The 20,771-nt window shown below is 37.9% G+C and overlaps 1 protein-coding gene, 1 non-coding gene and 1 pseudogene across 3 annotated transcripts in view; 1 reads left to right on the forward strand and 2 right to left on the reverse strand.

Moving 5' to 3' along the window:
- Positions 1–20,771, reverse strand: part of ZDHHC17 (zDHHC palmitoyltransferase 17) — a 194,533-nt gene that overhangs the window by 152,738 nt on the left and 21,024 nt on the right. The gene's annotated exons all lie outside the window — the stretch shown is intronic.
- LOC123618000 (14-3-3 protein theta pseudogene) lies at positions 742–6,465 on the reverse strand (annotated as a pseudogene).
- LOC123618015 (U7 small nuclear RNA) lies at positions 16,308–16,368 on the forward strand. The gene has a single exon (XR_006726352.1). It is a non-coding gene; the product is annotated as a U7 small nuclear RNA (small nuclear RNA).

The following is a 20,771-nucleotide window of genomic DNA, read 5'->3' on the forward strand; positions in this document are numbered from 1 at the left end:
CTCTAATATGACACTAACTCTTTCTCTTGATTTCTTGTAGCTTTTACATACTTCACTGACCAGTTTTTCCTTATTAGTAAAAGTCAAGTCTAGAGTATATGTTCGCCTAATTGTTCCCTCAGACTTCTGAAGAATAAAATTATCAGGGAGACAAGTAAAGAATTTTTCAAATTCACTGCTTTTGGTAGAATGGAAACGTCAATAGACATTGGAATAGTTTCAGTTCCTCCTCTGTAACTAGGCTCTGTGCCAGCTGTATAACTAGAATTTAAAAAGTGGCATCTAGAACATCTGTCTGGTTAGGTGGCATGCAGCATGCTCCTGGAAGAATATCACTTGTGCTTTCCGCATTTTATACTGAAGAAAATTATTTTCATTATGTCTATCCTTGGGTTTCTAGATCTCCTTATAGGTTAACTTTATTTGTGAAGTCAGGAAACATTTATTAAATCCAAACTCCATGCCTGGTACTTTTCCAGATGCTAGAATATAAAGGTAAAATTTTATTTTGATATCTAGTATTATCTTGTCACATAGTAGGTGTTAAGTAAATATTTGTTGAGTTAGTAAATAAGTGAATGCACTGCTATGCAGAACTACTTGAATATTCATTGGATCTATTTCTTTTGAACAAGATTTACCTTTCTGTTGCTATATGTTAGTCCACTCTAATAAGTCTTGGCAGTGATGATAATAATGAGTTTGATTCACAATATATGTAATATTTTATTTATATTATCACTATTCCAGTCAGTAAAATTTAGGTGGATAGGAACAAAGACTGATTCCAGTTAAATACAAGGGGCTTATTATATGTAGCAATAAAAAATGTCCTATCAATCCAAGAATAAGAAATGCCAGAGAAGAGTTGTGGGTTCAAGGCATTTTGGGGGAACTCAACAGGAGGAGTTCATGAGTGTGACCCTTTTGCGTTATTGTTCATTTTCATGAGTCAGTTGTATTTTACATGCTTGCCTTTTTCCTTTCTACTCTGGCCAATTGGTCACTCTTGTTTTATGTAGCCCATAACCAGAGTCACAAAAACAATGACATTAAATGAAAATTGGCACTCAGTTGTGGGAAAGACTATTGACAGTGGTGAAGACTGGGGTGACTTTAAGGGAATTTAAACCTTACTTAAAGGGGAGTACCAATCATTACTATGTAGGCATATGGATCTATTACTGTGACAAGTCTGATTTTTCTCAAGAAGCTGGAAATCCTGAGTAAAATTTCTTAATTTTTGAAGGATGGCAACTAAGGAAAGAAATAAAAGAAGGAAGAGAGAAAGAAAGAAAGGAAGGAATGAAGGAAGGAAGAAAGGAAGAAAGAGAGGGAGGGAGGAAGGAAGGGAGGAAGGAAAGAAAGAAAGGAAAGAAAGAAAGAAAAGGAAAGAAAGAAAACACATGGGCAAACCCTGGGCAGGCCTGTGTAGAAAAGAGTTAACATAGACGGCCTAACTGTGTGTTCTTAGAAAGGCTTCCTACTTACAAGGCTGACCCTTGACTGGCATCTGATAACTTGAATTTGGTTCCCAGAATTCCCAGAACTGATAAGAATGATTCACTGGGATAAACTGTTTGTACAAAAAATGTGGCTTTTGCAGAGCACCTACTTTCCTTCTGAGAGTCTGGAATTTTGGTATATGCCTGGCAGAGGCTTCCTACATGACCAATCCCCAGTAAAAACCTGGGCACTGAGTCTCTAACAGGTTTCTTGACAGCATTTCACTTGTGTTGTCACCTCTATTGCTGGCAGCCAGTGCCTTGTTTATGCTGGACTTTGCCCTCTGTGCTTTTCCCTTTGCTAATTTTGCTTTGTACCCTTTGCATTAATAAGTCATAGCCATGAATGTGACCATGTGCTTAGTCTTGTAATTCCTCCTACTGAATTGTTGAACCTGGGGGTGGTCTTGGGGACTCCTGACACAAGGCCAAACAAAACATCTTTGAGCCAAATCCAACCCATGGGGTATTATTTTTCAACCTCTAATCTAAGAATGGTCATGGAGAGTACAGGTGCTACCCCAAAATGGAGCATTTTTGCATGGCTTATGTCATTTAATCCTCTCAACAACACTACAAAATAAACATTTTTATAACCCCAATTTATACATGAGGAAACAGACTCGAAGAGCTTAAGCTTACAAAAAATTATATAACCTGTAAGTGGAAGAGGCAGGACTCAAGCACAGCTAATCACATTTTATTTCTACATTGCCTCTATGAAAGTATATTTTCCCCCTCATGTTAAAATTTCAGAATCATTTTGTTTATTTTCCATTTCCTATTCAGAGCATTTATACCTCTGGAGCTAAAAGTATTCTTATCACTCTTCTTTATAATATCTGCTTTTCTTTTATTCCATTCAATCATCCCTTCCTGTCAGCCACAAACAAGGCTTTCCGAACCAGAAGGGAAAGAAGGAAAGGAAGGTAGAAATGGGCAAAGGAAGGGAAGGAGAACCCAGTAGTGTGGTCAGATTTTGCTGGTCTGGTCAGTAGTCCCAATAATGGGGTCTGAAGAGGGGCAGGGGGAGAACACAGGGTTAATTTGGCCTAGGGTCCACATCCAAGAGGGGATGTGATGATTATGACGAAAGAAGTATTTGTCAGAGAGGCAGTGGTAGTTGTTCCAGAGGGATCTGTGGGGTGCAAAGCAGAATCTCATCTACATCTGAGGGACAGTGGCATAGTTTGGGTATCAGGATAAGAGGGCAAGAAATGGATAAGCAGGTTGTCAAGGCCCTACCTAGGGTCCAGGACTGAGCTATGTTCTCAGGAAAAATTGACATGAAATCCAGGAGCTGGCTAGAAGCCCTAATCTAGGACCTGAACTTGAAGACGGAAAGTTAGGAAAGGAAAATGCACCCTGATGGCTGAGCAAGTACTGCAGGGTTCCCCTTTGGTCCCCCATATATCAAGCTGAGAATAGCAAGACTAATTCCAGCCTCTTTCTTTAAGTCACCTTGCAGGTAGTGATAGGACTGAGTTCATAAAGCAACACACCTGTGTCTGGGCAAGAGCTGAACATGGTAAGGACTGACCATTCTTACCTAAGGAATAAATCAAAATAAGTTTGCCTGGCTTAGTCATATTTATACACCTCTCTGGAAAGACTCAATGAAGTAGACATAAACGATACTCAGAGAGATACTATTTCAATGAACTCCTAAGATTATATCCTTTTTAAAGAGTCCCATTACCAATGTAAATGATTACCTTAACAATCTGTACTATGGATATTCTAATGCTCCACGGTCTCTGAGTTATAAGTATCAGCCTTATGGACGTCCTGTCCAATTGTGCATCCACTAATACCTGTTGATATTACGTGTGCCTCGTGGTCATTGTGCAGAGTCCTAGTGACCGACCTTTATTGGTCATTTGCCCTGTAATATGCATGGTTATGTTTGCATACATTAATTCACTATTGCTCACAACAATGCTATGAAGAAGGCATCACTTTCATATCCATTTTACAGGGAGGAAATCAAGGCACAGAAAGGTTCAGTACATCTTTTAGTTGTGCCTGGAAGTGTTCCTCACTTCAAGCAATGAACAATTTAGAGACATAAGATATGTTCAGATATAAACAACCAGTCACGCTGCCTCCCCACACATTCACCCAAAGCCTGCTTTTATCCCGAGTATTTATTTCCGCCCTTTGTCCCTGTTGGCATCCAAGCTACTCTTATGCCACCTGTTGACCAGCATAGGAAACTGTCTGACTCAGTACGTTCTCTTTAATCTTATTTCTCCTTCTAGGAGTTCTTCTAAGACAGTGGAATTCTGTCCTACATGCCATTTCCCCTCTTAGTTTGAAAATGTCCACTTTATTCCATATAACACTTAACACATGTCATTTACATCTGAAGAAGATATGGTTATGAGATTGATCTATGCAAGTAAAACACTCTAAGAAATGTAGTCCATACATTGTAAAATTTCAAACAGTTGATTCCATACACTGAATGGGTTTCTTTGCTATAGATAATCCAAGTGGAGCAAGGAATGGAGATGTGTAAAAATTTTCTTCAAGAGGAAAAGAATCACACTCTGTATATGTTTAGCTTTCTATCTCTTCTGCATCTCATATTCTTTTCCCGCATTGTCTGATGTCCATTGTGTTATGTTGTCTCTAAGCTACTGCATGATAAAGATGTTGTTCTTTTATGAGTCTTCATTCAGTGCATCTAGTTCTATGATGGCTTCACCAAAAGCAGTTTTAGCCAGTGTGCAGGCAAGCTCTGGGTTATCTAGGAATTCACAGTAAAGTATAGAAATGCTAAGAGCCAGCCCAAGGTGGGTTGGGTATGTAGGTTGCCTCTCTTTCACATGTATATCAAATGTCTTTTGTGAAGCTCCTTGGGAATTACCTATAGTTTTGTTTTTGATCACCTTATGCAGCAGAGGTATTGGAATTAGTCTCCATTTTCAGATAAAAGACTACTTTCTGGATTAAGCGCATTGGCTATTAAGCACTTATCCAACAATCTCACTATAGTGGTGCAACAGGATCTCAGTTCAGGCTCTACTTTTTCTTGATAGTTCTTAATCAGCCGAAATTTGTCAGAGGTATTGGTTTTCTGCTCAAACTTCGAGATGACTCTCTCAAGGTGGACCTGCAACTCAGACAGTGTCCTGTTAGGCTCCCCAGAGTAGACTGCACTCTCATTGGATAGCTCTGGTGGGTCTTCATCTTGGTTTTCAGTCAGACCTCTGGTTTCCTCAGGCATACCCAAAATTTCAGCTGAGCATCCAGAGGTCTCACATGTAGAAAGAAGGTTATGTCTATTTCCATCCACTGCACAGCCACAGCTGTAGCCAGAAAGAGAATAACAGTTGTGCTATTGCTCACACCAATTGCCAAAGGGGTACCTGACGGGGCTGGAACTCCAGCTTCACTCTTTGCCTGTACCAGTAATAATTATTTTGTTGAACCATGCTAAAACTTGTAAAAGTCTCCTGTTCAGCCCTTAGATGGGAGTTAACCACAAGATAGGCTAACTTTGAGGATTCTGTGGCCCTAATTCCCAACTCTTGTCATTCTGGGGACACCAGTGAGACAAAAAGGATGGCACAGCTGTCAGCTGCTCTGAGCTTGGGTCTTCAGTGTTTTCCCTCTTCTACCCTCCAAGTAGTTTCTAAAAAGAAAAAAATAATTTTTCCTTTATTCAAACCTTCCTCCTCCTGTTCCATTGTTTTTGTCAATGGCAGAGCTGAAGGGTCCCTAGGGATTGCTGGCCCCATTATTCCATCAATGTCTCATCCACAATTCTTTGATACTGACCTTTGACACTCCCTCAGTCTAATATACAGTGCTTTGCAAAATCAATTTTAAGGTTTCTCTTCTAACCACTCTGCAGCCTCTAATCTACCATAAATAGAATTTCTGGACATGCCATTACCTCCTGGAAATGACTCAGAGAAGGAAGTTTGCTCTTTTCCAAAGCCCACTCATCCTTTGAAGCCCTCATCCTCTGAACTAGGTAGAATTAGAGGTGCCTCAATCTCACTCCCACAGTTTGCATGTGTCCAGGAGCATTAGAACCTGGCTTCTCTGCTAGCTTACTTTTAGTGATGTTGTTTGTGCATAAAGATCTTCAGAGTCTGTGGTATGAGATCAGATCCTTTCTTAGTCTCAGGGTAGAGTTTCCTTCTCTAATTAGCTTCTTTCAGTTCTTTTTTGTGGGTATAGGAAATAAGGACATTTTTTAAAAGTATTCTTTTACTGTAATGCTTTCTACTCTTTCATTTTACAAATGAAGAAACTGACGGCCGGAGAGGTAAAATGACCTGGTCAGATTCACAGAGCAGAGGAGAGCAGAGGACTGAACACAGGACTCCTGCTTCACAAACTAATGCCTATTTTTCCTGTTTTGTTAAAAAAAAAATATGGCAACAGTTTTTAAAATATTGTCTTTTTGAGGTGGGAAGCCCCATAAAACAAGACTGGCAGGACCCCCAGGCAGGGCCACTACTCTCCTGCCAGCACCATCTGGTTCCCTGGCCCAGTGGTTTTATCTCACTTTTTGCCTCTGAAACGGCTAACCGCTAGGAAAGTGGAGCTCACTTCTAATTGGTTCATTTCCCTCACTCCTGATTGGTTATTTCTCTCCCCCTGATTGGTCCATTTCTACAAAGTCTGTTCCTAATTAGTCAACTTTTGTTATACCTTATTTGCATATGATGTTGCAAACTGTAAACCGGCAGCCTATAAAAGCCTGTGTAAACCTACAGATGGGGTCCAGAGCTTGGAGCGTTAACTCCTCTGGGCCCACTGGTGTAATAAACCTGAGTTCTCCAACTCTCCGAGTGCTGCTTGGTCTCTTGCCTGGATCCAGGTTGCTGTCACAACTGAGCTGTAACACCGAGCTGTAACAAGTTTTTCTGCAACATTTCTAAAGTATTTGATATTTCAACTATGTTACAAATTCAGTTAGTGTTGTCCCCTCAGGAGTGAATTATTATTTGAATCAAGTTTTCTATGAGAAATGCATTTCTAAACCTAAATATTTAGTTTCCATATTGTCTTAGTCAACTTGGGGAGTTAAAATACCACAGACCAGGCGGCTTAAACAACAGACATGTATTTTTCACAGTTCTAGAGGCGGGGAAGTTCAAGATCAAGGTGCTAGCAGATGTGACATCTGGATAGGTCCCTCTTTCTGATTTTCAGATAGTTGCCTTCTTGCTGTATCTTCATATGGGGAGGCTAGGAGCTCTCTGGTCTCTTCTTCTAAGGGTCCTAATCCCATCATGAGAACACCACCTTATGACCTCATCTCAACTTAATTATCTCTCAAAGCCCCCATCTCCAATACTACTACATTGGGGATAATGGCTTTAACATATGAATTTTGGAGGGAACACAGACATTAGTCAATAGCACTTACAAATCTTTGAAACAGCATGTAACACCTTGTAAGATTTAAAGACACTAGTTGAATACTGTAAAATTCTTATATGGAAACAAAGCAATTCCAGGCCTTGCTCTGAAGGGATAGTCCTGCACAAAAGGTGAGGGAAAGTCATGGTAAGCAGCTAGGCTGGAAGGAGACTATCCCTCCCACCATCAACCCATAGTTTTAGTTCAGTGTTCAGATTCATAGTTTGAGTAATTCAAATTACTCATTACTTTAATATGCTCTTTAATTATGCTTTCCTTATTTCGGCTTTACTATAGCCACTTACCTTCTGTCAGGAGTGGCATTAAAGTTACAAGTAAATTATTGTTAGGCCATTTAAAAGGATTAAGTTATATGAATGCTAATTAATAATAACAAAGACAAGAGTTCATGAGTTGGGAAGCATTCCCCCAATTATTTGCTGTGGGGATAGAAAAAAATCCCATCTTCAAACACCTTGGGGTTTTCCATGGAGCTAATAATTATAAGAGCTACTATTTACTGAGCACTTACTTTGAGGCAGCTACTGCCCTGAAACTACATGGAGAGGGAGAGAGGCCCATCCAGCCCCCAGCTGCTTCAGTCCTCCTTGCTTCCTGCCCCGTCTGCTGTTACAGTTTCAGTCACTGACATCACTAGTATGGGAGTCTCTGAGACAGACTCACAGAAGCCATAAGAAGTAATAAAATGACTATTGTTGTTTTACTCCACTAAGTTGGATGTGGTTTGTTACAGAGTTACTGCAACTGAAACAAGTATGTAAGTATATATAGAAGAAATAAGCAAGAACTGGGAAGACCTGAGAGGAAAAGAACTGAAAATGAGAGAAGTTTGCACTTTGGTAGTTTTTAAAGAGCTAATTACAGCATGTATCATATAGAGAATAGATGTGTGTATGTGCACACGCACATATGTGCCAGATTGGGGCAGGGGGTATCAATTTGCATGCCCTACTTTGGGAACTTTGGAAAAATAGGTTACCTAGAAATTCTATTTTCATGAGGACCCAAAGGTGTACAGAAAAACATATGAAGATTTGGAATTGATATTAAGATTCATAGTATACCAAGATTAACACTTACTACAAGACAGTGATGAAACAAAGACTGCATCCACTCTGCCCATGGCTTTGCTTTTTTAAACCCAGTCTGACTACAGTACCCCACCCACTCTCAAGAGGAGCCTTGAACTGGTGTTCAGAACAACTCACTGGAACCTCTCTTCTATCCTCAGTCCTATACTTCACTCTCATTCCATGTCCGTTCTTCAGTAAATACACTACAGTGACTAAGATTCCAGATTCGAGAAAGAGACTGCCGGTTTTGAATTCTTCCTTTCTCATCTACTAGCAATGTGGCCTTGAGAATCCAACAACTGAAAAGTTCTTTTTAAAAAGGGAAAAATCAAAGGAGTTATCAGAGCTGACATGCCCAGGTACAAATAGGGGACTGGTTAAGAGATACTTCAATGAGCAAGAGACTAAAAGGATTTAAATATACAGGAGGTTACAAGCTGCCATAAAATAAACTTCATTTTGAACCCAAATTTAACCTAGAAAAGCAATGATAAAAGAAATCTCACTTCTTAAGAAATCAGGAAAAGTAAGAGTTCTCTATATGGATTGGAAGAAAATGAAGAAGCCTGTGAATCAGATTACTTTTATGTATACATTGCATGTACCACGATTTCCCCACATAAATTACGATGTTTTGTGCCTTAATTGCCTGGCTGAAATGTGATAGGCAGCTGACCCAGTGTGAACCAAGAGTAATGGAGGAGAGAGAAGGCAAAGCCTATTCTTTGCACTATTATGGCAAAAAAAAAAAAAAAAAAAAAAAAAGAAAGAAAGAAAAAGCATTTGAGGAACCGTAGGCATCTTTAGATCTTTGGTTTAAGGGATACCCTGGCCCAAATTCAAAGATAGAAGGCTCCAATTCACTGGTAATTTATTAACTCCCTTCCTCACTCTGTGTTGTCCTGGCCTGGACTATGTACCCAACAACCTTAGAACCAAGCAGATCTCTAAAATCCAGGAGACACCATTCAAGCACACCAGGTCAGATAAATATTATTTGGACATGCCCCCAAAAGTGAGTCTGCTTTCTTCACAAAATGATCCTGCAGAGAGTTTTCTGCTTCCCTAAGAGACCTCAAAAATCAAATGATTTTTTCGGCAAGTAGCACTCATACATAGACCCTAGGATCCTGATAAGCAGTAAGTTTACGCTGCGGAAATGAAAACCCTCATTTTTTTAATACTGTTTGAGAAATAATAGGAAATAAAGACCCATAGAACTCAAATACTTTTCCCCAGTATTAGTGGATCAGTTAAGGAAAATAAATTTGGTGTTAGCAATAAGAATGGGTTTGAAATAGGTATAGGTAGCAGTTTCTACCCTGACTAGTTCCAGGTAATGAGACAAAAGCACTCATGTGTTTGTTTGATTGAGATACCAAGGGTCATGGATGTGCTATTCATTTCCGCAGAAAGGGAGAAAAAAAGACATTCTAAAACTCTTCTCTTTGCTTAACAAAGAAATCTCATAAATATTTAATTACATTTTTAAAAAGTAGAGATGTCAGTTTTAAAACAATTACCAAGGAAGCAAATTATTAAGATAACCAGTTAGACTACTGGAAGTCACAGGGAACTTTTCAGAGGACACAGTGGCAATCTCTGCTCAAGTCTGGCTGTCTTTAAAAGTCTCCTTTGTATAAATATCTCTCAAAGAGAATTTTATGATAACAGAAAACAGTATAGGATTATACATTTTTTCAGGTGTCTCCAAAGTGAACAGAAAAGTAAGAGTGGTACTTTTGTGAACGTCCTAGATTGAACCCTATATCAGAAGTACCTCTATGTTACTTAAGAGTGTCTGCTTCTCTGTAAGGGAGAAAGAGCACCTCCTCCTCTTTGTTTTTTCTGAAAAATTTCAGGGGCTGTTTGAGAGAAAAAGGCAAGTCCTAAAACCTTACTTTAAAAAAGCATGGTTGTTAGAGTCTGTGGTAGTAATTGATAGAGACCCAACAGAGCTACACAAAGTCGGGGCGAGGGGATGAATTTATTATGAGAAATGAGATTGTTTCTCTGAACCCAAAGACTGAGATGCAGCAGATCCTCGGTAGTCACCTGGGACCAGGGCCCAAGCAACACTGGGAAATCAGGAAAGCGTCTCTCCTGGGGGTCTGCTTCCCCTCAGCCTTCATTCTGCTCTGTCCCTGCACACTGCCTATCTCCGTTCTCTAGACCATCAGGCAGAAAATATCCACCATCAACAACTCCTTCCCTAGAGTTCAAGAAGTATTTGGTCCCAGTTCCAAACCTCTAGGAGAGGAGTCTCATTGGCTAACCTCCGTCCCCAGGATGAGCATCTATCTCTGAGATGAGGGAAAAATGTCCAAGTTTGGGAAGAATGTATCTTTATACGGATTGGGAAGGTGAGTTCCAAATTTCCAGAATATGGAGAAAGAGGGCAGTTCCCAGAAAGCTGGAGGATGCCTCTCCAACTTATAGGCACATTTTTTTAATTAAAAAATTATTATTATGGAAAATTTCAAACATAAAGTTAGAATATTTTATTAAAACACCTTATACTATACTTCATCCAGCTTAGACAGTTGTCGGCATATGGCCAAAGTTGACTCATCTATAACACCATCCATTATTCTTCTACTCTATGGGCATATTTTAAATCAAATCCAAGATATCATAAATTTTTATCCCTAAACAATTCAGTTTTTGTCTCTGAAAGATAATGATTTTTAAAAATGTTTATCAAAGTATACTTGATTTAGAATGTTTTGTTAGTTTTAGGTGTACAGCAGAATGATTCAGTTATACATATGTATTTTTTTCAGATTCTTTTCCATTATAGGTTATTGCAGAATATTGAATATAGCTCCCTGGGCTATACAGTAGGTCCTTGTTGCTCATCTATTTTATATATAGTAGTGTGTATAAGTTAATCCCAAACTCCTAATTTATTCCTCCCCACCTTTGCCCTTTGGTAATCATAAGTTTGTTTTCTCTGTCTGTAAGGCTATTTCTGTTTTGTAAATAAGTTCATTTGTATCATTTTTTAAGATTTTACATATAATGATATATAATATATTAAATGATATTTGTCTTTGTCTAATTTACTTAATTTAATATGATAATTTCTAAGTCCATCCATGTTGCTTCAAATGGCATTTTATTCTTTTTTGTGGCTAAGTAATATTCCATTGTATATATCTAGCACATTTTCTTTATCCATCCATCTGTCGATCGACATTTAGGTTGCTTCCATGTCTTAGCTATTGTAAATAGTGCTGCTATGAACATTGAGGTGCATGTATCTTTTCAAATTAGTTTCCTCTGGATATATGCCCAGGAGTGGGATTGTGCTGGATCATATAGTAACTCTATTCTTAGTTTTTTAAGAAACCTCCATACTGTTCTCCACAGTGGCTGTACCAATCTATATTCCCACCAACAGCGTAGAAGGGGACAAGTTCCTGAAAAATTATTCTATTCTGGGTGATTAATTTTATGTTTCATAGGTAAATTTACCCTATTACATTGGAAATATAATGTACTTTGTATCAATAGCAATAAAATTTCAGGCTTATTACCAGTGCCTATTTGTAATGGTTGGTGTTTTCAGGGCAGCACTGGCAGCCCCACTCAAAGATAAATTAGTGTTCTCTGTTTCAACTGATTGATTTGGAAAGAAACAAGCTTATATGCTAATATGTAATTGAGTCAAATGAAATCTCTCCTAAAAAGTTAAAATTATGTTTTCAAGCTAATAAGCACTGAGAAGCAATGGCCTTATCTTGTTTTACGAGGAGAACCAAGGGAGAAAACTGGGAGAGAAGGGGCATTTTTCAATTTACTCAAGTTTGAGTATGAATGTTTGATTTTTTTTTACCAGAGTGATCTATTTTCTTCTACCTATTTTATCATAGTAATCTATTTTCTTAACTTCACAAATATGACATAAAAGCCACTTAGGAAATATTCAGTAAAAAGTTGCTGTTGCCTGTGCTTCCCATCTCTAAGGGGAGTTTGGAATTTCTACCAGAAGATAAAGAGTTGGAGAAATTTTGATTACTCAAGAAAATGCCTATTCAGTCAATTGACAAATATCTATTAAGTTCTTGTTATTGTCTGCTGCTTGGTATACAGTGATCAACAAAATAGACAAATTCCTTCCCCTTCCAGAGATTATATTCTAGTGAGAAAGATAGTCAATAAGTAAATACATAAAATTTTGTTGGGTGGTGATAAGCAATATAAAGGAAAATAAAAGCAGGATGCAGGGAGAGAGTGATAGAGGTGCTAGTTTAATTAGAATGAATGGTTAAGGAAGCCTCTTTGAAAAAGTGATCCTTGACAAAAATCTAAAGAAAATGAAGGGAGTTAGCCATGCTAATATTTGGGAGTTGGTGGGTTTTGAAGCTCTGAGTTTTGGCTGATTTTCAAAAGTCTCCAATAAGCTTCTTAACATGATCAAGTCAATCTTCCTACAGGATGTTCTTAGATTAAGCAGTGAATGCACATATTCCTGTGCCCTCCATCAGCCTGCCACTGCAGGCTCTGGTTCTGCACAGTGGTTATTTTCTTGCTCATTTTTGGCCACAAAACACCAACAAGGCTAAGTGCCTCAATTCTTTACAAGACTTTCTGGAGAATGTCTCAACTCTTTCAGTCAACCTTGGATGGCTATTCTAAGAGGGTCGGGTTGGGGGATGTGTACATGCATGAAGGGGCTTTTCTTCTCATCCTCACATGTCCATCAGCTGCCCAGATAAAGCCTACAAATAAATATACAATCTAAGTCATAGTGTACTTGTATAAAGCAACTTCAAAATAAATCCCCAAGTGAATTCCCCTTCTGCACCCCTCCCTATATCCTCAAACACACATACATTCAAAACAGAGAATGCTGCTCCCAATGCACCCAAATGGATGTTCTGACTGGCCTCAAATGGTTCCAGCTCATTTAGCTTTCACTAGCTCGCCTTCCCTACTGAATTTACAGTCCCGCGTTGTTGCAAGCTGAGTTCCCCAGGAACTGACTCTAAGACTGAGTGAGTGCACATGATGTTTCTTTAAGAAGTGCCTTGTGATGCCAGTTCCTTCCTGTGGAGGGGAAGAGAAGGGAAGGGAAGGAAGCCAGAGTGGGCGAGTAGACGGAGGGAAAAGATGAATTGTGATGCAGTCCCAGTGACAGCCATGGCTGATGCCACAGGGAGGTCTGGAGTGAGAATGGCTTTTCAGAGCTGTCACAGGTTGGGCCATGATGGCTAGACCTTTATGTTCCCACATCAATCGTTTATTTGGAGGAAGCCCAGGTCACATAGAAATGCCATGCGTACATGTTCCAGCCAATAGCCCGCATCTTCCTGTACACACGTGGATGAGGAAGCCTCAAAATGTCTCCAGCCCCAGCCAGTCTGACTGCAACTCCAAGAGACAGGATTTAGCCGAGCCCACTCACCTCCCAGAACTATGACAGAAACTAATAAAAAATGGACAATTGTTCTATGCTACTGAGTCGAGGTGGTTTGTTACACAGCTATAGATAGCTGAAACAATGAAGAATCCTCCCAAGGGATTGAGGCAGATTTATCTCAACATTTTCTAGTCAGAAGCACCTAAAATTATTGTGTTCAGATCTAACCTATACCAAGGCTCCCATCACAGTTTCTCTCAGGAGATGTTTGTATCCTTCAAAATAAGATCCTAAAATTTGCCTTTAACCTTCCTGAGGTAGACAAGCAGATAATTTTCCTGTGGCAAGTGGCATGTATGCTGTGACCCTAAGGACACTGAAGTAACAACTTATTTTCTGTTGAGAGCATCTGTACTACACCACAGAACCAAGGAGCTGTGTCTGGTGGGATATTGTAGTTTATTGCTTTGTCTTTTATATGCTCACATTTACTAGTTCATTCTGAGACTTTACTACAATAAGTAAAAAGTAAGTTACTTTAAAGGAAAAAGTCAATAGTGAAACATTTTTTCTTTAAGTTGATGGAAGCCATTGAAAGATTTAAAAGGGAGAATAGCATGCTCTGACTTACATATTTAAAACAATGCTGTTTCTGTTGTGTGGAGAATAGAAGAAGGCAGATGACTTAGGAGGTTAGGGCAGTCATCCTCAGGAAAGATGATAGACAAGAATCAGTAGAATTTGATGCTGGATTAGATATGGAAGATAAGAAAAATAAAATTATTAAGGATGATTTCCAGGTTTCTAGGATGAGCAGCTGTAAGAAAAAGTGGAAAGATAAGTGGAACTGGAGGAGATGGAAAGATCAAAAGTCCAGTTTTAGCCATGTTCAAACTCAGATGTCTCCATGAACGAAAATATCAGGAAAAAGCAGTTGGATAATATACTCTCTGGATCCCCAAGGAGAGGTGTGGGCTGGAGAGGGGAAATAAGAATATAATCCAAGTTGCAAATGAGCTCCTGCATTTGTTGTTTAATCAAATGTGCTTTTTATTTCCTTTAGCGTCATCGAAAATTATTGTTCAGCCTTGCAGAAACGCAGTTGTGCCTTATTATGTAAGGTTGCTGTGAAAGGTCCGCCATCTGGTGGACAGCCATGGAGAGCACTATAAATGTACCTCATCCAACAGGATAGAAACATTGCTGCCAAGTAACACAAATCTTTTAAATGTCATTGTCTTATTAACAAACATTCACAACTTTATCTATACTTCTCATTAGGGAAAATTGGTTGCCATGTTTAAACCTAAATCACATCAAAGTGTACAGCATTGAAAAGCTTTATAAAAGGAATCTTTGGTTTTATAGAGTATTAAAACCAACATTAAGTGTAATTCCCCGAACTGGATTTTCTAGGAACTGCATCAGAGAAGATGTAGTCTTTGGACTGTTTGACAGAAAATAAGCTGATACTTATTTTTCCCCTCAGGGAACAGCCAGTGGGTGCTGGATCTGGCTTACTCAGGCTCTTGAGAGCTGAGTGTGCACATCTCTTCCCTCTTTGGGGATTTCAGGCTAGGAGCTTAGAACTGGCCATGGTGGGAGTATTTATACTAACAGAGGCAACAAAACTTCAAATCAGAGTTTTGTCTTTGTTTTTGTTTTCAGAAAGCCAGTTTACCAGCATACTATGCATATATCTCTTTTTTCTCGATTCCACCAATCTTAAAAAAAAAAAAAAAAAAGCATTCCATGGAACACTTGTTTTAAAATAAATTTACTTTACTTACATACACATTTCCAAATTTGGGAGACTATGGAATCTTTTAGAAAATGTTATTTGAGTTTTGTATTTTTCTTTTCTTTTAGGTGGAGGAGCCCAGAGTGAATTTTTTGGTTATTCATAATTAAAATTATTACATAAAAGTAATAGATCTCAAATTGTTATAGTCTTAGTAGGACCATTACCAGTCCTGGCATTTGGATTTCTTGAAATGATGATGTGCAAAGAATGGCCATTATCTCCAAAATTGGGACCAGAAATCTAAAAGCTCGACATACACTTCAGTGGAAGAACATGTGCTTTGAGATTGTCCTGATCTATTTTTAGGGGGATGGACTTGAGAGGTATAAGTTCTTATTGTATTTGTCTGATGACTCAGAAATAGTCCCTCTGATGTTTTCTGAGAGCAGTCTGATCAGCTTACCTTTGCCTCTAGTTATATTGCCTTAAAGAGGCTTAAGCCATATATATATAACAAAATTCATTTTTTTAATCTAAATCTTTTGTTAACACATAAGGACAAGTCTTAGACATAGAGCTATTGGATTAGGGTCTTTATGTTCAGTTCTTCACCATGCCATATTCTAAAATACGATTTTCAGATCTCATGGGTCTTATAAACTCTCAGATCAAAGAAAATGCAGCTTTCTGCTTCCTGAAACAGAAATGAATAGGTCTGTTTCACGTCAGCTGAGATTCAATATGGTAGAGAAATTTCGTTTAGTGGAAGAATTCACAGGCTCCTTTGATTAGCCTCCAGTGTGTAAGTGATAGTATTTTATAATTAGTGCAAATGGTTTGATATGGAGATTTGATCCCCATTTCAAAGGGCAGGGGAGACAGCATTATTGGATATTAAGGGTGACAACTGGAAAAGTTCTACTAATATAATTAATACATTCACAACCAGGTAGATTGAACTTTCACTCCTACACCTAGCATAAAACTTCAAAAGATATTTGTTCATTTTTTACAAAGTTACAAAGGTAAAAAATGAATGCAATTATTTATTTAATGCCTGTTTTCCTCAGGGGACTGAGAGTTCCATGAGGTCAGGGATCATATCTGTCTTGTAAATACTGTATTCTCAGTGTCTGGTATATAGTTGAGAATTCATAAATATTTACTGAATGAACAAATAGAGTATAGATATTATGTATGATATTATAAACTGGATCTAATACAGGTCTATTTAAATTTGTTTTGCAGGTATTCTGGCTTACCCAGAATGCCATTCTGGCTTTTACAGGTGATTACAGAAAGGAGATTAGGAGGCCTTATTTAATAACTATCTCATGATATATAGGGTTCTGATTGTTAAGGGTCTGAATTTAAGATAGTAAGGAAATTTTCCTGGTTCTGGGATTATTGTCAGACACTAGTTGAGGGAAAAACAATCCCCCTGTACTGTTTTGGGGGTCACTCTTCCTGCTTTCCTTTAGAGAAAATGAGGTCTGTGGTTTTCCTGAGGTACTTAGTCATCATGCTTTCCTGCCCTTCCTTTTCACAGAATGAAGGAACCTGAAGTAAACACACAAAAAACATGTCATAGGCAAGGTGATGTTGGTTTTACCTAGGAATAGTTTCTTCTCAAACCAAATGTTTCTTAAATATGTTATAGTCAAAATTTATCATCTTCCTGGTCAACATTCCCTATCATCTGAACTCTGGAGATATGGTTAACCTTATCTCCTCCCAGTTCCCCTTCATGCTGTTGGCAGACCCATCTCCTTTGTGTGACATGGTTGGATAATGCTTTTGTTTTCTTCATATCTTCAAAGCTCTTTTTCACTTACACAAATGCTGTCAGTTCTAGAAATGCCACCTCATATCTGAGACTTTCCATGAGACTTCCTTTGAAATTTTGCCAAGTTAAGCCTAGTATGTATATCTTTATAAAACAAAATGTCACCCACTCAACCCAGGCGATAAAGGGATTAACAGTAAAGTCCTCAACTCAGTTCAATGTCATTACACAAAAGTGTCATGGGTCTTTACTTATGTGGGATCCACACTCAGTACGGACTCCAAGCAGGAAGATCTTTCTTATTACAGCTCAATGGCCAGAAAAACACATGATCAATTTCTACAGGGAGAGAGCAGACCCAGAACATTGAGGTTAGAGAGACCAAACTGCAGAATCATCTAGTCATTCTCAGTTCAATGAGTAAAGATTCTTATGTACCACTACAATGAGAATGGTAACAGTTCACTCCTTGGGATTTTCCTTTTAATATATAGAGGAAACAAAATGAGGTATGTGGAAACATTTTGTAAAATGCAAAAAGGAAAGGGGCTTACATTCATTGAGCAGTTAGTTATCAAGTGCCAGACAACATATTATCAGATGTAGCACAGGTGTGGCTTTCTTGGATCTCTGCTTATTGCACTCTGGGGGAGCACCCAACAGTAATGTTAATTTCCAAGACTCATCATCCTCTATCTTCCCTCATGTAGAAGAAGACCTCCATACTTGAATACTCAGACTTGCTATTAAAGTCATTCTCAGCTGTTTGTCTAAATTTATAGTGGTTTCAGAGGAGTTTGTCTACCTTTGTTTTATTTTTTAACGACAGTATTTACTATAGCTACATCTAAAATTGTTATACCTACTCTTAAGTTGTAGTATTTCAATTAAATTAATTTTATTACTTACTCTCTCTCTCAGTCTTAAGTAAGGGATAGCAATTGTCATTCCAATGGGAAAAGCAGTTGCCCATTAAAGTAGCTGAAAGTAGTTGGAATAAAAAGTAGTGGTCCATGAAAGTAGTTGAAAGAGAGCCCCTCAAGGGAGAAAAAGCTGTCTCTTCATAAATAGTGCTGGGAAAACTGGACATTCCCACGTGAAATAATGAAACTAGACCCCTGTCTTACACCACTGACAAAAATTAACTCAAAATGAATTAAAGACTTTAACATAAGACCTGAACCATGAAACTCCTAGAAGAAAACATAGGAAAAAGTTTCCCTGACATGGGTCTTGGCAATGATTTTTTGGCTATGACACCTAAAGTAAAAATAAACAAGCTGGGTTATATAAAACTAAAAAGCCTCTTCACAGAAAAAGAAACAATTAACAAAGTAAAAAGACAACCATGGAATGGGAAAAAAATATTTGTTAACCAGATATCTGATATGGGGTAAATATCCAAAAAGTATAAAGAATTCATACAACTCAATAGCCAAAAAAACCCAAAAAACAAAAAAACAAAACAACCCCCTCCAAAAAACCCCAAACCGAAACGCCAAATAATCTAATTAAAAGATGAGTAAAAGATCTGAATAGACATTTTCCAAAGAAGATATAAAAGGCCAACAGGTACATCAAAAGATGCTCAACATCACTAGTCATTAGGGAAATGCAAATTAAAACCACAATGTGATACCACCTTTGCATGTTAAAGTGGCCATCACAAAAAGAGATAGTAAGAGATAAATACTGATGAGTACGTGGGGAAAAGGGAACACTTGTGCACTGTTGGTGAGATTGTAAACTGGTACAGCCACAAGGAAAACGGTATGGAGGATCCTCAAAATATTACAAATAGAAGTACTATGTGATCCAGCCATTACGCTTCTGGGAATATATCCAAAATGAAAACACTAACTCGGAAAGGTATCTGCACCCACATGTTCATAGCTGCATTATTTACAATAGCCAAAACATGGAAACAACTTAAGTGCCTGTCCATAGATGTATGGATAAAGAAGCTGCAGTATATATATAATATAATACTGTTCAGCCATTAAAAAATGAGGGAATCCTGCCATTTATAACAACATGGATGGAACTTGAGGGCTTTATGCTAAGTGAAGTAAGTCAGACAAAGAAAGGAAAATACTGTATGATCTCACTTAAATGTGGAATCTTAGAAAAACAAATCACAGGAAAAGATCACATTTGTGGTTAACAGAGGTAGGGGGGTGGTTGTTAGGGAAGGATGAATTGGAGGAAGGTGGTCAAAAGGTACAAACTTTCAGTTTCAAGATAAATAAGTATTCAGGATATAACACACAGCATGATAACTATAGTTAACATTCCTGTATGATATATAGAAAAGTTAAGAGGGTAAATCCTAAAAGTTCTCATCACAAGGAAAAAATGTTTTTCTTTCTTTGCTTCCTCTTTTTATTTTATCTATATGTGATGATGAATGCTAACTAAACATTATCACAATATAAGCAAAACCATTATGCTGCATAACTTAAACTTATACAGTGATGTAAGTCAATTATATCTCAATAAAACTGGAAGAAAAAAAAGGGAGAGCCCCCTGAGCAGAAGCCTTTCTTAAGACAGATCTCCTAAGAAGGCATTAATGAATCTCTGGGTACAATCATATAATAAAGACCAATAATCCATGCCAAAATGTGCTATTTCCTTTTCATTCTGTGAGAAGGAAAAGGGAGGAAAGGCACATAGATATTTTAACTGTACAAAGTAGAAGAAACAAAGACTTTGAAACCACACAGAACCTGGTTTCAAATGTCATTCCATTACTTCCTAATTGATCTTGGAGAAGTTACTTAACCTCTTTGTACTTTGATTTCTCTTATGAAAATCAAGACAAAATTATCTAAATGTTGTGAGAATTAACTGACATACAATTTAGCATAATAAATAACATATAGAATCATTCTATATATATTGCTTTATAAGAGCTATCTTTGTGCTATATGGACCACAGAAAAGCTACCGATTACTGTTAGATTTCTCTAGAGAGAAACTCTACAGAGAATTAAAATACTTACTGCATTTTTCATTTCCCCCTTTACATTTATATTGCAAAGAGACCATATAAAGCAGTCTAGCTATAACCACAGTCTTCTAATATTCGTAAGTGCTGTAAAATTAGCTCCCCCTTGAGTATAGCCACTTACAATAATGCTGACTTCTTTGAACAGCATTACCATTTCACAGTAATTCATGCTTGAAACTCTAGTCATTAAAAAAAAATTTTTTTTTCAACTGAAATAGAGTCATTTTTGACAACCACTTCTCCCTCACCACCACATTCTGATCTTACTTCCTCATTGTTCTCAAAATCTGTCTCCATTCATCTCCACTTCTTGGGTCACCACCCTAGTTCAGGCCTCCAGTTTCGTTTTCTTGCCTCAGGTCTCTTTTCTCCACCAAATTCTTTTCATCTATAGTTGCCCAAAAAATGTTAAGCAAATAATGCTTTGATTTTAAGCCTGTTTCACCCCATCACCTCTGCCTCTGCTGAAACATCTCTGATAGCTCCCCACTGCTTATCAAATGAACCCTAGGCATTCAACACCTCCACGAGACGACCCTATACTGCCTTTCTGGCCTTGTCTTTAATTACTCTGCTATCTGCATCCTCCTTGCTTTTCCTTAAGCAAGGAGAAATGCTTTCTTACCTCCATAAATCTACTATTATTTCTTATATTTTGAAAAACTACACTTTCATTTCACCTGTTCAAATCATGTCACCCTGTAAGGCCAAAAGCAAATGCCATCTCTCTAACAAAGGAAAGAGTAGATCTGCAGAACATTCTTTTTAAAAGTAATAAACTTATTTAATTCAATAATAAATTAATCAATAAATACATAAATGAAATAAAATTCTACCCTGAAGAGCTACGTTGGTTCCTGGGAACAAGATCAAGAATTA

Source organism: Camelus bactrianus, chromosome 12 (genome assembly GCF_048773025.1).
Source record: "Camelus bactrianus isolate YW-2024 breed Bactrian camel chromosome 12, ASM4877302v1, whole genome shotgun sequence".
NCBI lineage: Eukaryota > Metazoa > Chordata > Mammalia > Artiodactyla > Camelidae > Camelus > Camelus bactrianus.